This window comes from Dipodomys merriami, unplaced genomic scaffold (assembly GCF_024711535.1).
Source record: "Dipodomys merriami isolate MVZ:Mamm:240054 unplaced genomic scaffold, mDipMer1.0.p SCAF_16, whole genome shotgun sequence".
NCBI classification, from domain to species: domain Eukaryota; kingdom Metazoa; phylum Chordata; class Mammalia; order Rodentia; family Heteromyidae; genus Dipodomys; species Dipodomys merriami.
The window spans coordinates 29,612,794-29,633,151 of record NW_027202937.1 but is presented as its reverse complement, the minus strand read 5'-3'; the positions used below and the strand labels follow the sequence as shown (position 1 = coordinate 29,633,151).

General features: G+C 42.7%; 1 protein-coding gene across 8 annotated transcripts in view; it reads left to right on the top strand.

Moving 5' to 3' along the window:
- Window positions 1–20,358, top strand: part of Rreb1 (ras responsive element binding protein 1) — a 219,364-nt gene that overhangs the window by 82,589 nt on the left and 116,417 nt on the right. Inside the window, exon 1 of one of the 8 annotated variants that reach the window (XM_070024625.1) lies at window positions 15,502–16,173. The exons of the other annotated variants lie outside the window; for them this stretch is intronic. The gene's annotated coding sequence lies outside the window, so the exon portion shown is untranslated. Of the gene's footprint in view, window positions 1–15,501; window positions 16,174–20,358 lie in introns of those variants that run through there. 8 annotated transcript variants of the gene reach the window in all.

The window sequence follows — 20,358 nt, the reverse complement described above, 5'->3', positions numbered from 1 at the left end:
AAACAGAGTCTGTTCATAAGAGGGAGTGACATTGTTCAGAACAGTTGTCAGCTCCCTACTCACCTACATAACGGATGCTCTTGCCCTGGTAATAGCTCTGCACCTCATGTCCTTCCCTCTCTGCTTTACTGTACAGATAGAATAGCCAGGAAAAGGAAGTAATGTGTGCCAAAGGCTCAAAAAATTGTGTTGGATGTGAGAGGAGTCAGATCGCAAACCCCACAATCAGTGGTTTAGTGATCCTTTCTTTTTTTTTTTTAACTTTTAAAAAATTGTTATTATAAAGGTGATATAAAGGGGTTACAGTTACATAAGTCAGGTGAAGAGTACATTTCTTTTTGCACAATGTCATCTCTTCCAGTGGGTTTAATGATTCTTATAGACAGTATTTCCTCATACTCAGGTTTGCAGAGTCCTCTGTCCTCTGGGGAGGAAATACTTTTTTTTGGTAAAATAGATCTCACTTTGTGCATTTGAAAGCCCATACTCATGGACCAAAGGAGCCTGTTGAGAAGGTTGTGAAAAAAGAATGCAGGTAGGCTTACTGCATATTCAGTGACTTGAACAGAACACAGAGCTTAAAAGTTAGCTATTTTCATCACCTGATACTGGTTGATATATTTTAAGATTTTACACATTGTTGGCAACCTTTTTTTTTGGTTGTGGGGTTTGAACTCTGAGCCTGGGCACTGTCCCTGAGCTCTTCCACAGTGCTACTTCCCATTTTCTGGTGGTTTATTGGAGATAAGAGTCTCATGGACTTTCCTCCCGGGCTGGCTTTGAACCATGAACCTCAGATCTCAGCCTCCTGAGTAGCTAGGATTAGAGGTGTGAGCCACTGGTACCTGGCTGTTAGCAACCTTTTGCTTGTTTTTTGTTTTTGATTTTTGCATGTTCTTTCATTTGAGCTGAAATGAGAAATGCAGGAGGAAGTGAGGTGCTGGTAAGGTGAAGTGGGGTTTGGGGCAGTCAGTTGGGGAAGCAGGGTACTGGCATCTGAAAGTGTTGTGGGGAAGGGGTATTCTTCGGCATGTGGAACCAGCCAGGGCATATTGATTAGGAGAAGAGAACCCCATCAATGTCCATATATAATGGACACAACTACCTGATGAGGTGAGATGTAGCTTGTTTTCCCTGCTGCTTAAAGTCAGAAAGTGAGGGGTGAATGTGTTCATATTTCTGACATCACGTGGCTCTTGACAGTTTGCTGGGAAGTGTTGTGGCCCATGTCTACAGTTTGAAGACAAGCCCTGTTTAGTTTTTTTTTTTTTCCCTCCTTTCCTACCCTTTCCTGCCCTTCCTTACCTTACCTTCACCTTCCTTTCCCTTTCCCTTTTTTCTTTCCTTTCTTTTCTGGAATCAAACCCAGGGCCTCAGATCTGCAAGGCATGCTCTGTACTAGTAAGTTCATCAGCACTCCAAGAATCATCCTTTTGGTTGTTGATAATTACCCTCCCCTTTGGTACCTACCTGCTGTCTTGCTACTTGACCTGATTCATTTGTTTTGATTTTTCTCCAACAGATTGAACATCACAACGACAGATTGCCTCCAACTGAAATATCCTTAATTGAGCAATTGCTCTGTTTAGGACACTCAGTTTAGGTTTTGGCATGGTGGAACCTGGTGGTTCTTGCCTGTGGGCAGTTTACGTTGTGAAAGAAACTCTTAGTGGGAGTGGACCCTGAGCCAAATTCCCGTGGGAAGACCAGGGCTCATGGATGCTCGCTGGTCTGTACTTCCAGGAAAAGTATAAGCAGAGGGTCTGAGGTCCCAGCCGAGAGGGCAGGCTGGTTTGGATTTTACGGTGTAATTTGTGTTGAAGATGATGTGCTAGAAGATGATAGGATTGGCAGGTGATGTGGGGTAGGGCAGAGGTCAGCCTTTTCTGTGTGTTGTGGCTTTTAACAGAGAAGTGACAGGTTGGTCTGCTGAAATCTTGGCAGTATCTTCCAAAGGTAGAACATGCCTGGGTGGCTGTCCCAGCCCATTCCAGTTTGCTCTGGTACAAGTCAGGGATGCATCTTATTGCAGGTACAGGATGCAATTAAATGCCGCACTCAAACCCTGTGACTTTGCCCAGAGCCTCTGCACTGATGTATACACACAAAGAGGCTTTCGTTTCTTTATAACCATGGCTTTGTTGTAAAGCAGAATCACATCCTCTGGCTTAATATTTGACTTTGTATCTGCCTACCTCCAAGTGAGCCACTGTTGAGAGCTGACATCCTGTTATAGCAGAAGCATGGCTGGGCAGCAGAGCAGCTGGGTTCCAGTTTGGCCCAATTTGGAAGGTTTGGATTCAGATCCTCTGGGCTTAGGAGGCACTTTTGAGGAGCTTGTTCACTTGAATGATGCGATGTTTATAATGTTGATAGGTGGGTTTGTATATTAGAACCACTGACTTCCTGACCAGTAGGAGAACTTATGCTAGGATCAAAAGTTTTCCTGCAAGTCTGTGTCCCTAAGTGGGGTGTTGTGGTTTAGTCAGGACCCCAAGTCTGAGCCTAACAAACCCGCTCCAGGGCTCCAGGTACGGTGGTCTTGGCCCACAAGCCCATCTGTGCCTTTCTCCAATCCAGTTTTGGGGACCTGCCAAGTCTTGGCCTGTAACTGTTTTACCCTCCACCCAAGGAGATAGGATCTTCTACCTTGCTCTACCTGGGTCAAGACAAGTCTGGTTTAAAGCTTTTTTTTTGGTAATTGTTATTATAAAGGTGATATACAGAGGGGCGGGCTACATTTACATAAATCAGGTGAAGAGTACATTTCTTTTTGGACAATGTCACCCCTTGCACTCTTCAGTTTTTCCCTTTCATCCCCATCCACAAATTACATAGTTTATTTTCAACATAGTGTTTACTGAGTACCACTGCTGCATTTGTTCACCCTTTGTCCCATCATTACCCTTCACTCCCCCCCCCAAAAAAAAATAAGCAGAAAAAACAAGCAAGACAAAAAGAAAAGAAAAATAGCAATGAAAATAACTCTTGTTTCCATTTCCTGGAGTTTCTTTCTTTCTTTTTTTTTTTTTTTATTGTGAAAATACTGTACAGAGGGGTTACAATTACATGGGCAAGATGAGTACATTTCTTATCAAGCATTGTACCCTCCTCCTTTGTTTCCCCTTCCTCCTGGAGTTTATTTATTTCAATAAACATTATTTTTATATGATTAGATGCATAGAGGTATTGTGCCTTTGTGTTCCTCTCCTAAGAGTATCCTTTGGTACATGAATGTCTAGTGTGGATGTAAGCTTTTACCGATGTTTCTCCCCTCTGCAGCCAACACGCCTTCCTCCAGAAACCTGCAAAGTAGTAGTAAATCCCTCTCCACTGTTCACATTGCTCTCTCTGCCCTCTGGTAAAGCTGGAAGTGCCTGAAAGAGAGGCAGCCAGAATGAGGGCCCACATAATCCACCAGCTCTGGACGTCACCCCGGGTGACTCAGATTCGCTTGCTCTTGCCCTTTCACAGCCACCTGCATCTGATCCCCCTCTGGGCAAACTCTTGCCTGGCCTGGTGCTGAGAGCACCCTGCTCTTCCGGAGATGGAGTTTCCCAGTTCCTTCTCTTATGAGCTCTGGCATGGGGGCTGCTGGTGAAGGCTTGATGGCCTTGCCTGCTTCCCATTCACAGTGGTTAATAGTCAGTTTTGCAAAAGCAAATCAGGCCAGTCTAGATCAGTCATGTTGAATATATTCTATGCATTTTCTCTGCTGCCCTCCCACTGCCTGTCTAGTCAGTATACTCATCCTCATTTTGCAGATATGGAAAGTGGGATTTGGAGAGATCGCCTTAATTATTCCATAGCTCCTTGATGTATAGGATGTGCTGAAAAAATTGTACTTTCTGTACATCTACTCATTTCATCTTTACATTCACTGTATAAGGTTATTATTATTATTATTTCTGCCTTATAGATGAGGAATCTGGCGCTTGGTCTTTCCAGGAGTGAGTGTGGCTGAATTCAAACCCAGGCCTAGTATACTCCCATATAAGTGGTCTTAACTTTGTTCTTCTGCATTTGTTAGGCAGTAACAGTTTTTCTCCTTTTGGGAATGAGAAAGCCAGTTATTTCTATTGGACTTTTAAAAGTAATACTTTTCCTAATGTTAAAGGAAAGAAAGAGAACTGTGAGTAGTAGGCACTTTTTTGTTTGGGGCTTGAACTTAGGGCCTAGTGCTGCCTCCTAGCACTTTCCCTCAAGGGTAGTGCTCTACCACATGAGCCACAGCTCCACTTCCCACTTTTTGCTGGTTAATTGGAGGTAAGAATCTCATGAACTTTCTCCTACCTGGGCTGGCTTCAAACTGTAATCCTCAGATCTCAGCCTCTTGATTAGTGAGGCTTATAGGCATGAATCACCAGTCTCCTACTGGTGCACTTTTTTCCCCCCTTAAAATCCAGTGAAAAGTATTTCTTTCTTTCTTTCTTTTTTTTTTTTTTAAGAGTGTAAGCTTCATGCAGTCTTTTGGTCTTTTTAAACATTGTATATTCACTGGTACAAACTCAGTCCCTACCATAGAACCTTGTACCGTGCACATGACTAAGTGCTCAGTCAGTGTTCACTGACAGGGTGAATGTGGCAGAGTTATTTTACCTGTTTGGCAGGTGGAAACATTGAACAGAGCAGTTGGGTGACTTTGTAAGCACACAGCATGGTCGCAAACAACTTTCGCTGTTCACACCACTGTTCTTATTCAAAAACAGGTTTTAAAAAAAAAACCACTTGTGAAAGGGAGTAATCAGATCTATATCCTGGGATTAAAGAGCATGATATATAGAACACTGCAAATACACAGTGCAGTACTGCAAGCATCATCGTATTTGTTCTGTTTAGAGTCTTGTTAAGCATGCCATGTTCATTTTGGGGCCAGATTGCTCATAAATTAATACAGCTGGAAATACGCTAGCCACTGAAATTTTTTAAAGCATGTTTAAATAAGCTGATGTCTTTGTCTTTGCTTTACTATATTTATGAAGCAATACAAGTAGTGAAATTAATGGAGTCAATTTAGATCTACCCTGAACAATTAGTGATGCCCAATGAGATTGGATTAAGCTGTTTCATTTTTGCTTACAGTTGTGCTGGAATGGGCCGTAGGGGTAGCATGGTTCATTTGTTCTTCTTATGCTCTCTTAATTTACAGGTGAAATATGAGGCCTACATTGATGCCCAGGGGTAGAGCTGGGTGTAGACTGTTGGGTGCTAAATTCTCTTTGGTGTCAGCATGCCCTGCCAAGTCCAAGAACCTGAGTTGTGTCCTCAGTGGGCTTGTCCAGACACTTGTGTGGTGTAGCCACAATTAGCTGTTACGATGTAAGCGAGCAGATTATATCAATAACCCACCACAAGCTGGGAAATCAAAATCATACTCTTTAAACATCCCCAATAGAAAATGCTTGTATTTACTATAAGCAGTAGAAAGGCCCACACAAAGAAAATAATACAACTTATCATCCCCAGTACCCAGAGATTGCAAAGGAAATAGTTCTAAGAGTAAAACTTTTTTCCCCCATTAGATGTTTATGTTACACATAGGATTTATTCACTGAAGAGAAAAACTGAAGTGAACGAAAAGATGAGGCCCCAATAATACAAAATGGGAAACATATTTTACCTTCTCACCAATTGAGGTGTTCGTTACTGATACTTTATATCCTCTTAAAGAGCTTTCTGTGGAAATAGTCCCACTTGATAACAGTGAAATTTACTTATAGATAATTAAAAGAAACATTTTATACATATGTTTATATTGGACTTTCTGTTTCCAATAGTTAATGTCATGACAAATCTTTCCTGTGTATTCAAGTATTGTTTGACACAAAATTCACTTTATTTGATGTGGTACAGTTGTGGATATTTTGGTTATTTTGCATTTCCTGGACAGTGAGGGAAGGAAAGATTTTCCTAAATTAAATGAAACCAGTCTAGCATGATGTGTTTTTTTTTTCCCCTGTAAATTATGACTACATACATATATAAGAAGTAGATTTATTTGAAATAAGAAATTCTGAGCTAAAAATTGTGTCTGGTTTTTTTTTTCCTTTTTGGATAGCATGTGATCTATCATCTTAGTATCTCAAACAAATGAGAGTCAACAATGAAAAACAAACTGAGCAGTTCAAAAAGTCCTTCTGAAGGGTCAGACTTGGGGTCACAGTGTCACAAGGCCCCAAGACCAATAAAGAGTCAGAATTTTGAGGAAAGTACTCTTTGTCTTACGTAAGACATTGTATTGTGGTTGTGCTGAATGTCATGACATGTTCTTTACCTGAGGTTTGTTTTTGTTTTTGTTTTTTTGGTGGGATAATTTGCTTTCATCAATGTCATCCATTCCAGAGCAGCTGTTCCCAATATTTTCAATTTATAGTTATTTATCCTCTTTTTTTTTTTTTTTTTTAAAGTCTATGCTGGTACTTTACCCCTGATGTATACTCTTAGCCCTAAGGACTTCTTTTAATGTTTAAAAAGAAAAGAGGGAGAGGAGTGGAGGTATGGCTAAAGTGGTACAGCACCTACATAGCAAGAATGAGACCCTGAGTTCAATTCCTAGTACTGCCAAAACAAACTTCAAGACTAAGTATGATTTTAATCATTTTTAGTAGCTGTTGGGAGTGTAATGACAAAAAGCTCCCCATAATAGTATTTTAGTAGAATTTATCTTAATTATAGAACAACATTTTCATGCTCTTGCAGAAGGATAGAACACATATGTATAAATTTGCTTCTCTTATAATGCTTGCTGAACAGATTAAAAAAAAAATGAATCCCTTGCAGTAATCCCTGGAGTCCCCTGTCCTTGAGGAATACTACATGTCTAAGATCCTGGAGTCTTAAGATCTAATGTCCGGAAATTACAATTAAATTAGCGCTGAACTGCAAGTGGAATTCACTAACTCACTCTAAGAATAATGACAAGTACTGGAGGGGCTGACAATTTAGGAAGATGCCACCAAGTTTCCACTGCAGCCCTAGATGCTACTGAAGTCTCCTGGTTGCAGAGGGAAGAATTGAATTGGAAAAGGGAATTGAATCAGCAAACTTGTCAGAAGCATTTCAACATGTCTCCCTTTACTCTTTTAATTATCTACTATGAGCTATTAGAGAGGGAGCTGGATTTGTTAGGTAGGAGCCTAAGGTCCTAATACCAAGGCCAACATTTATGACAGCTAGTGAAATGGGTTTTCCGTCTCTAAAATGGTCAGAACATATTCTTGGACTATATTTTTAGGAGATGACATAATGCTGTCCCTAGGCAGTAGTTGTACAAGCACATAGACAGAAAGTAACCCTTTGTGGGGCTGGGAAGGTGGCTCAGTGGTAGAGCGCTTGCCTTGCATGCCAGAGGTCCTGGGTTCGATTCCTCAGCACCACATAAGCAAAACAAAAAAGAAAGTAACCCTTTGTGAAGATAGAAGTCATTGTCCTTTCACATAAAGAATAAGTACTGACCATTACAAAGACTTGAAGCATCCTGAGAACTGCCTTAAGGTGGGCAGCAGTGGAATATGAGACCTTCCTCAAAACCTCATCCCCATTCTGAGGGTATTTTCCTCTTTTGAAAGTGGGAAGCTAATGGTATAGGCCTCTTCTATTACTGTTCTTGGTTTCTTAGGACAAAGTTGTACTGTGTGGCTCTTCCCAAAATACAGGTAGTAGAAGCAGCCATCTGTCTCATTTCTGGTGGCAAAGCTTCCAAGTGTCCCACCTTTTTCTAAGACTATGTTAGGAGCAGGTATTATGTGTACATTTTAGGTGTGCCTGCACGGTTTTGTTTTGTTTTTGTCACCGTGGGGCTTAAGCACTGTCCCTGAGCTTTTCAGCTGAAGGCAAGTGTTCTACCACTTGAGCCACAGCACCACTTCTGGTTTTCTGGTGGTTAATTGGAGATAAGAGTCTCATGGACTTTCCTATTCAGGCTGGCTTTGAACTGTGATCCTCAGATCTCAATCTCCTGAGTAGCTAGGATTACAGAAGTGCCCAGCTATGCCTGCATGTTTTCTTAAAAAAAAAAAAAAAAAGTTAGTGTAAGCTGTGCACCCATGGCTTACATCTGTAATCCTAGCTACTGAGGAGGCTGGATCTGAGGATCACAGTTCAAAGTTAGAAGCCAGCACAGGCAGGAAAGTCCCTGAGACTTAGCTCCAAGTAATTACCAAAAAGCCAGATGTGGAGCTGTGGTAGAAGTGATAGAGTGCTTGTCTTGAACAAAAAAGCTCAGGGAGAGTGCCCAGGCTCTGAGTTCAATCCCCAGGACAGGTGCGCAAACACACACACACACACACACACACACACACACACACACACACACACACACACACACACACACACACACACACACACACACACACACACACACACACACACACACACACACACACACACACACACACACACACTAGTGTAGTCTTTAATTCAAGTTTTTATAGCTGTTCCAAGTTGCTGTAGGGAAGCTACAGCAGTTTCTTAGCAATGAAAGGTTAAAGGTGTACAACTAAGTACTTTGCTGAAATGGGGAAAGTACAAGCTTTGGGAAGTGAGCTTCCCTAAAGGATTATTTGGTTGAAAATATTCTGCAAATAGTTAAGCTAGATTTTACAACACAGGCAGAGAAAATTGCTGTCATGAAATGGATCCAGTAAAAGAGGTGGTGGTGACTAGAGGGTTAGCCAGGCTTAGTTGAAGTTGTGGTCTGTATAATGGAACTAATACATTCTCTGCCAGACACACACAGCTGTGTGTAAGTTCCACTGCCCAGACAAGAGGCAGTGACTTGCTTTTGATGGACACAGACTTCATAAAGGTCACGGGTTGGGAAAAATCATCCACAACACAGTAGCAAATGTAAAAAGGGCTGGCCCAGTGGTTTCTGTGGTAGGGCACCTGTCTAGCAAATGAAGGGTCTTGAGTTTAAACCCCAGTACTAGGTGGGGGAAAAAAGTTCCTCTAACAGAGATTTGAATTGAAAGGGACCTGAAAAGATAGAAATGAAATGAACTACAGATGCTCTCTTAAGGATTTTAGTTTATTTTGAAGTACTGTGTAATTGGCTAGGAATTTTGACCAGAAGGTAATGGGAAGTAAGCTCTTTGTAAAATATGTTATTTGAGGAAGAGGCTATGAATATCAAGTTTAGGAATACATAAGTTATCTCTGAACCTATCTATACTTTCTTGAGGCAGGAAAAAATTAGGCTTTTCAGGTATCATAGTGCCAAATGTAGTGAATTAATAGTTTTTAAAGATGTTTAAATCTGTAAACAAAGCTGAGTGTTTTATTTTTTCCAAAATGGATTGAGTTCTGATTGCTGCTTTCAAGAGTGTTGCATTAAAAGGCTTGTCTTTAAACACGTGCTGCCCTCAGACTTTTATTATTAAGAGGTTCACATCCTCCTTATGTAAGGGGTCAGTGAAACAGAAACTGGATAGAAGTAATTGACACGAAGGGAAGCCCTGGGACACCTGGCCGCCTCCTTTCACTTCCTTTCCTAACTCTGCTCCTTTGAGTTGCTCTTCCAGAAGATGGAAGAAGCTTTGCCCTTGGGATCATCACCTAGAATCTAGGGATGGGAATGGTCTGGCACTCAGAGTTCCTTCCTCAAAGCCCAGAGCTGACTAGTCATGTTTAGCCTGTCAGAGCTGGGTAGTCCCATGCCGGGCTTTCTGGAGAACAACATGGAGGGACAGAAAAGAATGCCCTCCTCCCATGGCTGCCTTCTCTGCCCCTGGGGTACAGGAAGGTGGTAGGAAGTTGGGAAAACCTCCAGAGAGAATGGTTACAGGGGCAGAGGGTTGTAACTGTCATTGTCTGAACTGAAGCAGTGGTTCATTCATGAGTTGTTTGGCTATGGGCTTTCTTCAGATTTTGGTATTCAGGGAATGCATTTGATCAGTTTACAGTACGCTAACATGAATAGATATGCACGCATATTTTTGTTGCTAAATACATAGACCATCTTAAGAAAATGTTAAAATGGCTGATGTACTGACAAATTGAAACTAGCCTCACTGGCCCAACAGTTGGTGTGATTTGCTCCAACTACTCCAGAATGTAATTTTTGTTTGGCAACTTCAAAGAAAAAAAGATTTGGAAAGGTGAAGTATTAAATGAAGGCATGGAGACCTCCCTTTGGGCTTTCTTCTCTGTGGTACTGGAGGAGGAAGAATGTGAGAGAAGAGAGGCTCTGGGTCTTGGCCTGCCTCCTCTTCTTTCTCTCCCTGCCCTGGAGCTGCAGCCTCAGGCATTCAGAGTGGCTGCCTAGTGCTTGGTGAAGTGGTTGGATTTTAAAGTATTTCTCAGTAGTTTTCAGTATCATCAGCCATCACTTCCAGGGATCATTTTCATTTTCAAGGGTACCCAGTGTAACTGTGTAGCTTGTTTTCAATAGCCCTCCTCACTCGCTTATGCCCAGTCAGGAAGATTAATAATGTTAACTGATTTACTGTTGCAGCAAAAAAGCATTAGTTAATTGGACTTTTACACCTCAGTCAGATGGCATTAGACACCCTTTGTGCACTTTAGCTCAAGGATGTTAAAGACCTAAATCTTTGAGAAAAAAAGAAAAGGAAGAAAAAGGACAGGCACTTTTCCAGTTTAAGCTGCATGTTGGTCCATGTTAATTAGGCATTTGTCCCCCAGACTGGAGGTGATAGAAATTGCCAGTTACTGTGGTATTTAACTGCCATCAAACTCCTGTCCAAATAACTCAGTTGGGCTCAGCCTTCTCTTAATTGGTAGGAAGTAAAACCCTAACATCCAGAAAAAGAAGGAAACTGTTACTTTAGTAGGAGATGTGTGTGTGTGTGTGTGTGTGTGTGTGTGAGAGAGAGAGAGAGAGAGAGAGAGAGAGAGAGAGAGAGAGAGAGAGAGAGAGAGAGAGAGAGAGAGAGAGAAGAGAGAGAGAGAGAGAGAGACTATCCATTTGAGCTGTGAAAAAACAGAACCAGCTGAAATTTCTCCTAAAAGTTGAGTTCCTCAAAATGATGGGCTTTTAAGTGAAATTTATCCAAGATCAAAAATTAGTTATTGCTTACTCAAGGCCCATATAGATTTGTGTATGTTCTGAAAATTGAAGCTTATCTTTTTAGGTTACAGTCAGATCTTTATCAGTATCAGGAATTCGTAAATGGGTTAAGGCATGAAGCACTATATCTATATGGCATATACATAGATATTTAAAACCATATGTTTATGGTGATGTGTATTAAAAGAATGACGTGGTTTGATAGGAGTTATTATATGAAACGTTTTTTTTTTTTTAAAGCAACTTCTTCCTGGAGTTGACAGTAGTACAGTATGCCTTATTTATGAAGTATCTGAAGCAATTCCAAATTTTTATTTTTATTTTTTTACAATTAGGGGTAGCCTTATTTGACTTTAAACCTCACTGTATGTCTGGTGTTTAGCCAGAGGCTCACATGTTAGAGAACCATCCATTTTTTAGCGCTGGGCTACTTTTTAGTGCACTGAATGAATTTAATAATGTTAACGCTCCTGTACAGCCCAGAATTGCTTGGCTGCCCCTTGCCCTGCCTGCCTGGTACTGGCTGAAAAGGTACCATTGTTTGTTCTGCAAACACTGGGTGATGTTTGTTTCCAAGGTGACTGATTCTATTGCTGCTCTTTAAGCCAAGGGGGGATGGGGAAGAGAGAAAGTTGGCTTTAAACACCTGAGAGCATCTCATGCTGGATACAGTCTGTATATGTTTATGTGTGTAAGTTGAAATTTTATTTTAATCAAGGTTATTGGAGTGAAAGGGATAATGTGGAAATAGGAGAATAAGGGTCAGTTAGTACCTATAGTTCTGACACTTCAGTTTGCTTAGAATAAGTGTAATGGTAAGAAATGTTTGAATTTAAAATCCAATTATATTGAAATATCTCCATTTAGAAAACTGAAGGGCTAAGGGGAAATTTTCAAATGCTAACTGTGGAAATGTTAGGCTTCTTTTTTTCATGAAATAGTTCTTCAGTTGTCACATGTAGCTATTCAGATTTGAGAGTAAAATTAAAATGAGTTATTCATCAGGTTAGTGAATCTTGCAAACCTCCTAGTGTGGCAAACACATAAAATGTAAAACATTCTTTTCACTTTTGAGTTCTGTAAGAAAATATTTGAGAAAAATAAGTGAAATTATTAAAGTATATTTCTATCAAAAGCTTTCCAAAGATAACAAAAGATAGATTAAAAGCATCTTTCCATGGGTGATGAAAATTAGTAAAATATTAGATATTTGTGTTTTTATTACTGAGAGGTTTTAGATTCAAATGAGGGAAAATGCTTCTTAATTCCTTCTCCCTCCTTTTTTATAGTACATGGATGCTGGTAACAGAACTTTGCCTTTCAGTCCTATCGGGTTTAGTACAGTTCATGAGCAGGTTTCAGTAAACATTAACTACTTTTATCAGGACTTGCAGGGTACTGAATGGTTAGCAAAGAGAGTGTACTGCAACAGACAGATGAAAATGAGAGTCCAAGGTCACATGGATGTTGAACTTTTTTTTCTTAAATTATTGAGAATTTGTGGGCAGCACATGAGTTTCACACCATATCTTTTTTTGTGTGGGCCTACTACAATGCTATTTAGCCTTATATTTCTGTGTATTGACACACAGGTTTGATTGCTTGCTGCTTCTGGGTGGCAAGACAAAGTGATTTTAAGATTCCAAATAAGAGAAAAAAAAATTATTCAGGAAAACCTTCTGGGATGAAAGGTTCTTAAGTCCCTAGTCAATTATAGGGATTTCTTTTTTCCTTCCTCAAAGATCATTCTGTTTGGCTTTCCTATTACTTTGCTTCTGCAGCAACTTAGAAACCAGGTGCTAGATGACATATTGACAAACACAGAATAAATAAGTTTTAAAAATCATGAGATACACCCCAGAACTTTTGCCTATCATTATCAAAACCTAGGAACGTGATTTGTGTTATTTTTGTTTGCTTGTTTGTGGAAAGGATGTACAAGTTTTTTGTGTTTGGTCGGTTGTGGGGTTTGAACTCTGGGCCTGGGCACTGTAAGCGAGCGCTCTACCACTTGAGCTACAGTGCCACTTCCGGTTTTCTAGTGGTTTATTGGAGATAGGCGTCCCATGGACTTTCCTGCCCAGGCTGGCTTTGAACCGTGATCCTCAGATCTCAGCCTCCTGAGTAGCTAGGATGACAGGTGTGAGCCCCTGGCAGGCACCCGGCAGGATGTGCAAGTTTTAGCATTAGCGACCGTGGAACCGACCCGTGGGTCCTGAGGCACTGAAACGAAGCAGCTGGCCACAAGGCGGAATTTTTATCTGTGCTTCTGGGGTCGGGGTTCTGGGTTCTGGGTTCCAGATCGGTCCCGACGTCCCTGGGCTCCAAGGGTGAGGTTGGAAGAGAGCAAGCGGGCTTTTGTTGCTGTTGTTCTGTTTTTTAGGTAGCCGCTAAACGGGAGGCTTAGTCCAAGCTTTAGAGTCCTGTGTCCTGGGCCCGGCTGTCCGGGCCGTCCGGAGGGCCCGCGGCTCCCGGCTGCTGACCGGTGGGAGTGGAGAGTGGGCCCGAGCCATCCCCCAGGGCCGGGCAGCCATTGTGCTCCGGGAGGCAGCCCGAGCCAATGAGTTAGCTCCGCGGGAGGCGTCCAAGCCGAGCCGCCGTGCCGTGCCGGGCCCTCCGGGGTCTGTCTTTAGCTTCTGGGAGGAGGGAGCTGCTCCGGGGAGCTGACGGGGGTTGCCCCAGCTCCACAGCCGCCAGACCTGCTCCGCTTCCCCGCCGTACCTCTTACCTCGCGTCCTGTGGTGGGCCCTCTGCGAGTGGACCGCGGAGACCGTCCGTCAAAGCAGCTGGCGTCGATTGGCCGAATCGCCCTGGGGGGCGGAGTGAAGGCGGGGCTTCGTTGCATGCTGTCTCTCTCCCCAGAACTTGAGGCGTTCTCAGCCCGCCGCCGCGCCGCAGCCTCTGCCGGGCAGCTGAATGACCACAATCGGGAGCCGGTTCTGCCAGGGAGCCTTAGATTAGAAGAAGAGTTTGTGCTCCCATCTTTTTTCTTTCTCTGTCCTTTTTTTTTTTTTTTTTTTTTGGCTCATTGGAGGGCTCTCAGCTTGTAACCACTTCTGAGTTTCACTCGTTTTGCCTAGCGGGCTTGCTCTCTGGAATTGGTCGTTGCTCACGGGGTAAACCCCGGGGAGACGCTCGCTTTCTCTGCGGCCCTTTTTTGCAGCGAAGCCAGCGCGCAGCGGGGCCGCGCAGGGCCGGCCGACCCGGAGGAGAGCAGGCGGAGCGGCGCGGACGGGGCCGGCCTGCCGCGGGCCGGGCCGGCTTGCTCCCTCGCTCGCGACCCGCTTGCTGAGAATGGAGGCTGCGGCCGATCGTGGGGCCCAGCCCCAGGATCGCCAGGTCTTTTCCCCTTTTCGGGGAGCCCGGCCGGTGTCTGCGCTGTTGCCTGCCCTCCGAACGCAGAAGCCCGAACGTGGAGCCCGGGGGTCCTCCCTGGCCCGAGCACCCGGCGTCAAGTCTGCTTTCTGGGTCACTCCGTCCAGCCGAGTGCAGGGCGTTTTTGGTTGTTGTTTTTGTTTTTCTCCCACCGTGTTGTCTGTACAAGGGGCTTGAATGCAGGGCCTGAGCACTTTATCACCTGGAGCCACCCTTCCACTTGAGCCACAGCTCCACTTCTGGCTTTTTGCTGTTCATTGTTGACAAGAGTCTCAGGGATTTTTCCTCTACCCGCTGTCTTCGAACTAGGATCCTCAGATCTTGTCCTTCATAATAGCTAGCATTACAGATGTGTGAGCCACCTGCGCTCGTCTTGGGATGCAGTTACCTAATGTGCTCTACTTGAAGGACAGTGCCGGTGGGGACACCATCAGCCCGTGTTCCCATGGCCAAAGCTGGCTGCTGTGAAATTTCTTTTTCGTGAACTAAGGGCCTTGACTTGCTAGGCGAGCACTCTACCACTCAAGCTGTACTTGTAGCTGCAGGCACCTTGTTATGTGCGCTACCCTCTCTTCCCTGAGAAAATTAGGCCGGTGGCATCAGCCTTGGCCCTCCTGGTGGGCCCTCCTCTGCACTCCTGTGACTTGAATCCAGGGATGCTGGCATCTGGGGGCACTGCCACTGCCCTCAAAGAAATACCTTCCTACTGCAAGCTACTGTGTACTCTAGCACCCTTTCAGTGGCTTGCATTATGCCTGACCTCTCTGTTTTGGAACATGGCTCCTTTGTGCTGTGATCAGTTTTCCCTAAATGAGGAAAACTTTTCATGACTCCCTAAGCCAGAGCTCTGCTCCAGGAGATTATGATTGAGCCTCTGAAGGTGAGGGCTAAAAAAACAGGTAACTTACACATCTATATTGCAAACCAAATGAGACAAATGAGCCCATTTGGCCAATGGTGTTTGGGGATCAATACTACTGTATTTTGCAAAACTGTTTCCTATTAACTGGAAGTTAACAGTGCTGTACTAGAACTCTTGATGGGCCTGTAGCACTGGCAGGTGTAACTGCCACTGACTTTTTAAGAAGTTGGAGTTGTGGCAGAATGATCAGGAATGCTGAGTAGCTGGTTCCAGATGTTTCTTTTGTTAAAGGCAAGGTGAAGCGGTGCCACAGGCTGCAGATACTTAATCCTGTGTTCTGAGGTTATGTTTTTTTTTGGGGGGGGTGTTGAGTATTTTCTCAGACTAAGAAGAGCAAAGTGGGGAAAGACCGTCTAGTCTGGTTTTCTCATGCTTTTGCCCTTTCTCAGGCTCTTGCGCTATTATCTTAAATGCAGGTGTGACTCAATTATCATTAGGTCCAGCTCCTGGTAGAAGAAGGTAAAAGGTACACGGGGCCTCTTTATCTGGGCTGTTTTGCTGAAGTTTTGCTGAAGTTCCAGCCTGTGCTTCTGACTGAATTTCTTCTTTTTTTTTTTACCCAGTCACTGTGAACCAACAGGAAAGTCAGCCGCTCATCATGTCAGATGCAGACTTTACAGCTCTGAACAGCCTTTGCTCTTGAGTTTATGAATGTACCATTTGTTGTTTCAAGGACAACTGTTAGATACAACTGGCCTCTGCAGCCCGCTCTGCCTGGGATCAGTGACCATCCATGTGGTCTTTTCTTTTCTCCTTTCCTTTTTTTTTTTTTTGGCATAGGCCAAGTTTTTGCTTTAAATTCTGCCATTTTGTCTACATTGGAATGTGACCCAGTTTACATTTTCCAAATGTAAGTTTTAGAAATAATATTTTAATTTGCTCACATTGTTGGTCTAATGATACTGAATAACTGGCAATATTCTGGCTTATTAGAGGAAGAGTTTTTGTGGCTTTTTCATACCCTTTTTTATGTTTTTAAATCTCAGAATGGTATGACTTTTGAAATATCTTAAATTGTCTTGAGGTTAGAAAGTCATTATATTTATTTTTGACCGTTACGCATCATCTCTTGTCAAATATGTCTTCAGTTTTGAATTTAAGATGATGGATTTGTGTGTGTGTGTGTGTGTGTGTGTGTGTGAGAGAGAGAGAGAGAGAGAGAGAGAGAGAGAGAGAGAGAGAGAGAGAGAGAGAGAGAGAGAGTGAGAGAGTGAGAGAGAGTGAGAGCGTACGCGAGCACATGCCAGCTACTCCTGGGGCTTGAATTCAGAATGGGCACTGTCCTCGAGCTTCTTTTGCTCAAGGCTAGTACTTTACCACTTGAGCAACAGCTCTACTTCCAGCTTTTTTGGTAGTTTATTGGCCATAACAGTCTGATGGACTTTTCTGCCCACTTCTGCTAGCTTCCAACCACAATCCTCAGATCTCAGCCTCCTGAGTAGCTAGGATTATATCATAAGACACTGGCACCCAGCTTAAAATGGATCTTAAATGTTGTCATAATACAAAATGGGTATGTGAGGTGATATGTTGATTAGCTTGATTTTTAACCATTTTATAATGTATATATATATATATATCAAAAAGTATGTGATATATACTCTATATCATTTTTTTCTGTTTTTCTTTGTTTCTCTTTTTGTGCCAAAGATGACTCTAGGGTTTCAGGAATGCTCACTGAGTTATATACTCAATCTAACAAGTTGCATTAACTATACCATAATAAAACAATTATTACTTTTAAAATACCAGTTGCTCATGTCTGTAATTTTAGCTACTCAAGGGGCTGAGAGCTGAGGATCCCAGCCAGCTTGTGCAGGAAAGCCCACGAGACTCTTTATTTCTAATTAACTAACCATCAGAAAACCAGAAGTAGAGCTGTGGCTCAGATAATGGATAGTTTGGTGGTGGGGGGAGGGGGGGCGGCGGAGCTAAGGGCAGAACCCAGGCCCTGAGTCCAAGGCTCAGTGTTGGCACAAAAAAAAAAAAAAAAAAAAAGAATTTTAAGAGGAGCTCTCAAAATCAAACTGAAGTGTGGTATTTGCATTTCTAGATAACTTTATCATTCTTCTTTCCTCTTAAAACAGGGTCTCTCCTGCAAAAGTGATGCCGTTAACGTTACAGTTTTCACTTCTGTGATATTTCTCTCACATGTATAATTGGCCTTTTGCAGCTATAATTGGCATTGTGTTTTGTAGTTGTTTATACTGACATTATTCCTTTATAATTTATTTTACAATATTTTAGTAAAAATATACCAACATCTTTTTTGGCTGTGTTTTGCATATTCAACCACTGGGCCAAAAACAAGTGCTAGTAGGTCTTGATTTGTTTGGAGAGGTGAATTTCTATTCAAAACACAGTAAATATAAGCAACCAATTCCATATGTCTTCATTAGAGCTTCCAAAAATGAAGCAATCATTTGCTGAAAATGAAGACGCTTTCTGTAGTTGAATCTTTTTTTTTTTTTTTTTGGTCAGTCATGGAGCTTGAACTCTGGGCCTGGGTGCTGTCCCTGAGCTCTTCAGGTCAGGGTGAGCACTCTACCACTTGAGCCACAGCACCACATCCAGTTTTCTGGTGGATAACTAGAGATAAGAGGCTCAGTGACTTTCCTGTCCAGTCTGGCTTTGAACTGTGATCCTCAGATCTCGGCCTCCTACGTAGCTAGGATTACAGGTGTGAGTCACCAGCGCCCAGCTAAGAGATCCAGATTCTTAACAGCTGGACCTGGCTTGTAGTTGAATATTAAAATTGATATATTTATCTATTGTCTTTGGAGAGATTTCAGAGGGCCTGAGTTGGAAGTGTGTTTTTGCTAGTTGACACATAAATATACATCTTAGTGATCATCATCCATCTTTTTTCACATTTGCTGCATAGGGGAAGATCTGTCTTTTTGTGAAGTTAAGTCTCCTAGTAACATAGGAATTTGTAAATTTAATGTGAAGACTGTGCAACCATCAGCAGCAGCAAGTTAGGGAGAATGCCAGCTCGTGATTTAATGCTCCCTATGGCAGTTTCCTTCTCATAGCAGCCCGAAGTCAGTACTCACATCTAGAGCATATTTTAGAATACGTCCAAAGTCAGTACTCACATTTACAGCATGTTTTAGAATACGTTGTGTCTGCTTTTTGATGCTTGGTTTTCATCTGTACCTTTAAATATAGCATATAAAGTGTGATTGATTTTTTTTTTTTCTCTTTACCAGTTTCTTGAGTGATGATGTGTGTCTCTTATAATGACAACTGAAACCTCCCCAGGTAGAAACTGCTTTTCCTGTGTGGGAACAACCAGTATGCTTATTTTTGATGCTTCTGTTGGTGCTTCTGTTGCTAAGCAGGTATAATTCTGGTCTGGAAGGCCGTCCATTAACCCTGTACATGGCTAATGGCAAGCAGAACAGAAGAAGGAAAAGAAAAGAATGTCATGCTTGTTTGTTACTTTTAGTGCTTTGTTCAAGGGCGAGAAAAGTGGATCTAGCTCAGCCTAATCCTGAATTACTCATTTCAGAGGGGGGAAGGAGAGGAGCTAGGAGATGGAAAGGGTTTGGGGTTGGCAGTTTCCACCGGAATGATGGCTCCAGTAGCTCAAAATGAATGTCTCTGTGATATAATCAAAATTACAGGTAATGAATCTAGTCTTTTTTTTTTCTTTTGAAAATTCTCTCTGTACGGGTGCCTTTAATTGCTCACATGGTTATGGGGAAAGGAAGAGAGAAGAAAGGGGTTGCTGTTTGCATCCATTTGCCAGAAAGGAGTTAACAGAACATACCGCAGAACAGGTTGGGCAAGACTGTTAAAGGCAGTGATGAAGCCTCCCCCTTCTTCCCCCTAGGACTTTAAAACATCTTCAGGCTATTCCTCCCACTCACCCCCTCCACTTCAGTGTCTAGCTTCCCCAGTCCTAGGCAGAACATTTGATGTGAATTAAATACTTTGTGTAGATGAGGAGCCTGTGCGAGAGATGCAGGCAGGCAGGCAGCCTGGCCAGCTGTTTGTTGAGCAGTCGCTGGTGCCCTCTTGTCATGTAACATAGGCCCCATTCAGCAGCAGCATTCTTGAGTGTGCATTTATGCCTCTGTGGGACTGCAGAGTGGACTGCCTGAAAGGGGAAAAGTGGAGGCGGGGATGGAGAAGGAAGTGTGTACATGCAGACAGACGTGGAAGGCTGTGGGATGGAGTCTCTGCCACTGGAGTTCCAGTAAGTTAGGAGACATTACTACTTGAAGCTTTTTCAGTTAGCTCTGACTTTTGGGACTTTCTGGGGCCCCAAATCGGGAGGAACTGAGGTCTTTAAAAGCCACTTTGGGTCTGATATAAGTACTACATAGTGTTTGCATCCATTCACTCCATAAACATACCATATATAGTCATACTTGAGCTCACTATAGCATATCACAAGGGAACTGCTACTAATGCGCACTCCTTTGGCACTCAGAACTAGACTCACTATTTCTGGTGTCATGGCTTGCTTGCTTCTTTTTGGCAGGGGGTAGGGGAGAGGAAAGGGGGCTCTTGCTCGTTCCATCTTCACACTGCTTAGAACACATTTCAGATCCTAGTTTTCCTGGCACTCTGAAAACAGAATAACTTTATTTAGTCATGGGACAAGAAACCAAATTCCCTTGATTCATCTGTTTTAGGATAAAGGCTTTGTTTTTCTTAGTATTTTTAACATCACACGAATTTCATGTTTTATGGTCCCTGGTCTCCTACTGTCTGTTTTTAGAGCATCTTTTTGACTTTGTGAGTGTAAGCTATTCCCTGTAACATGTATTATTTATATTGTAGCTGTGAAATTGCCTTTGTGTACCTTCTGTTTCCTCGTACTGACCCTCCCTAAACTGTCCCAGTGTGTTTACCATGCATCACCTTCAGATGGCCAGGACAGGGCATACAGTTTTCTGCAAAACTGATAGTGGCTGTTTTCCACTTGGCAGAGCTGAGTCAGTAATGAGCAAGAAATGCACCTCCCCACCCCCATTGCCATCCCAATACCTAGGGTATGTGTTTCAGTTTAGAGTGAGCAAGG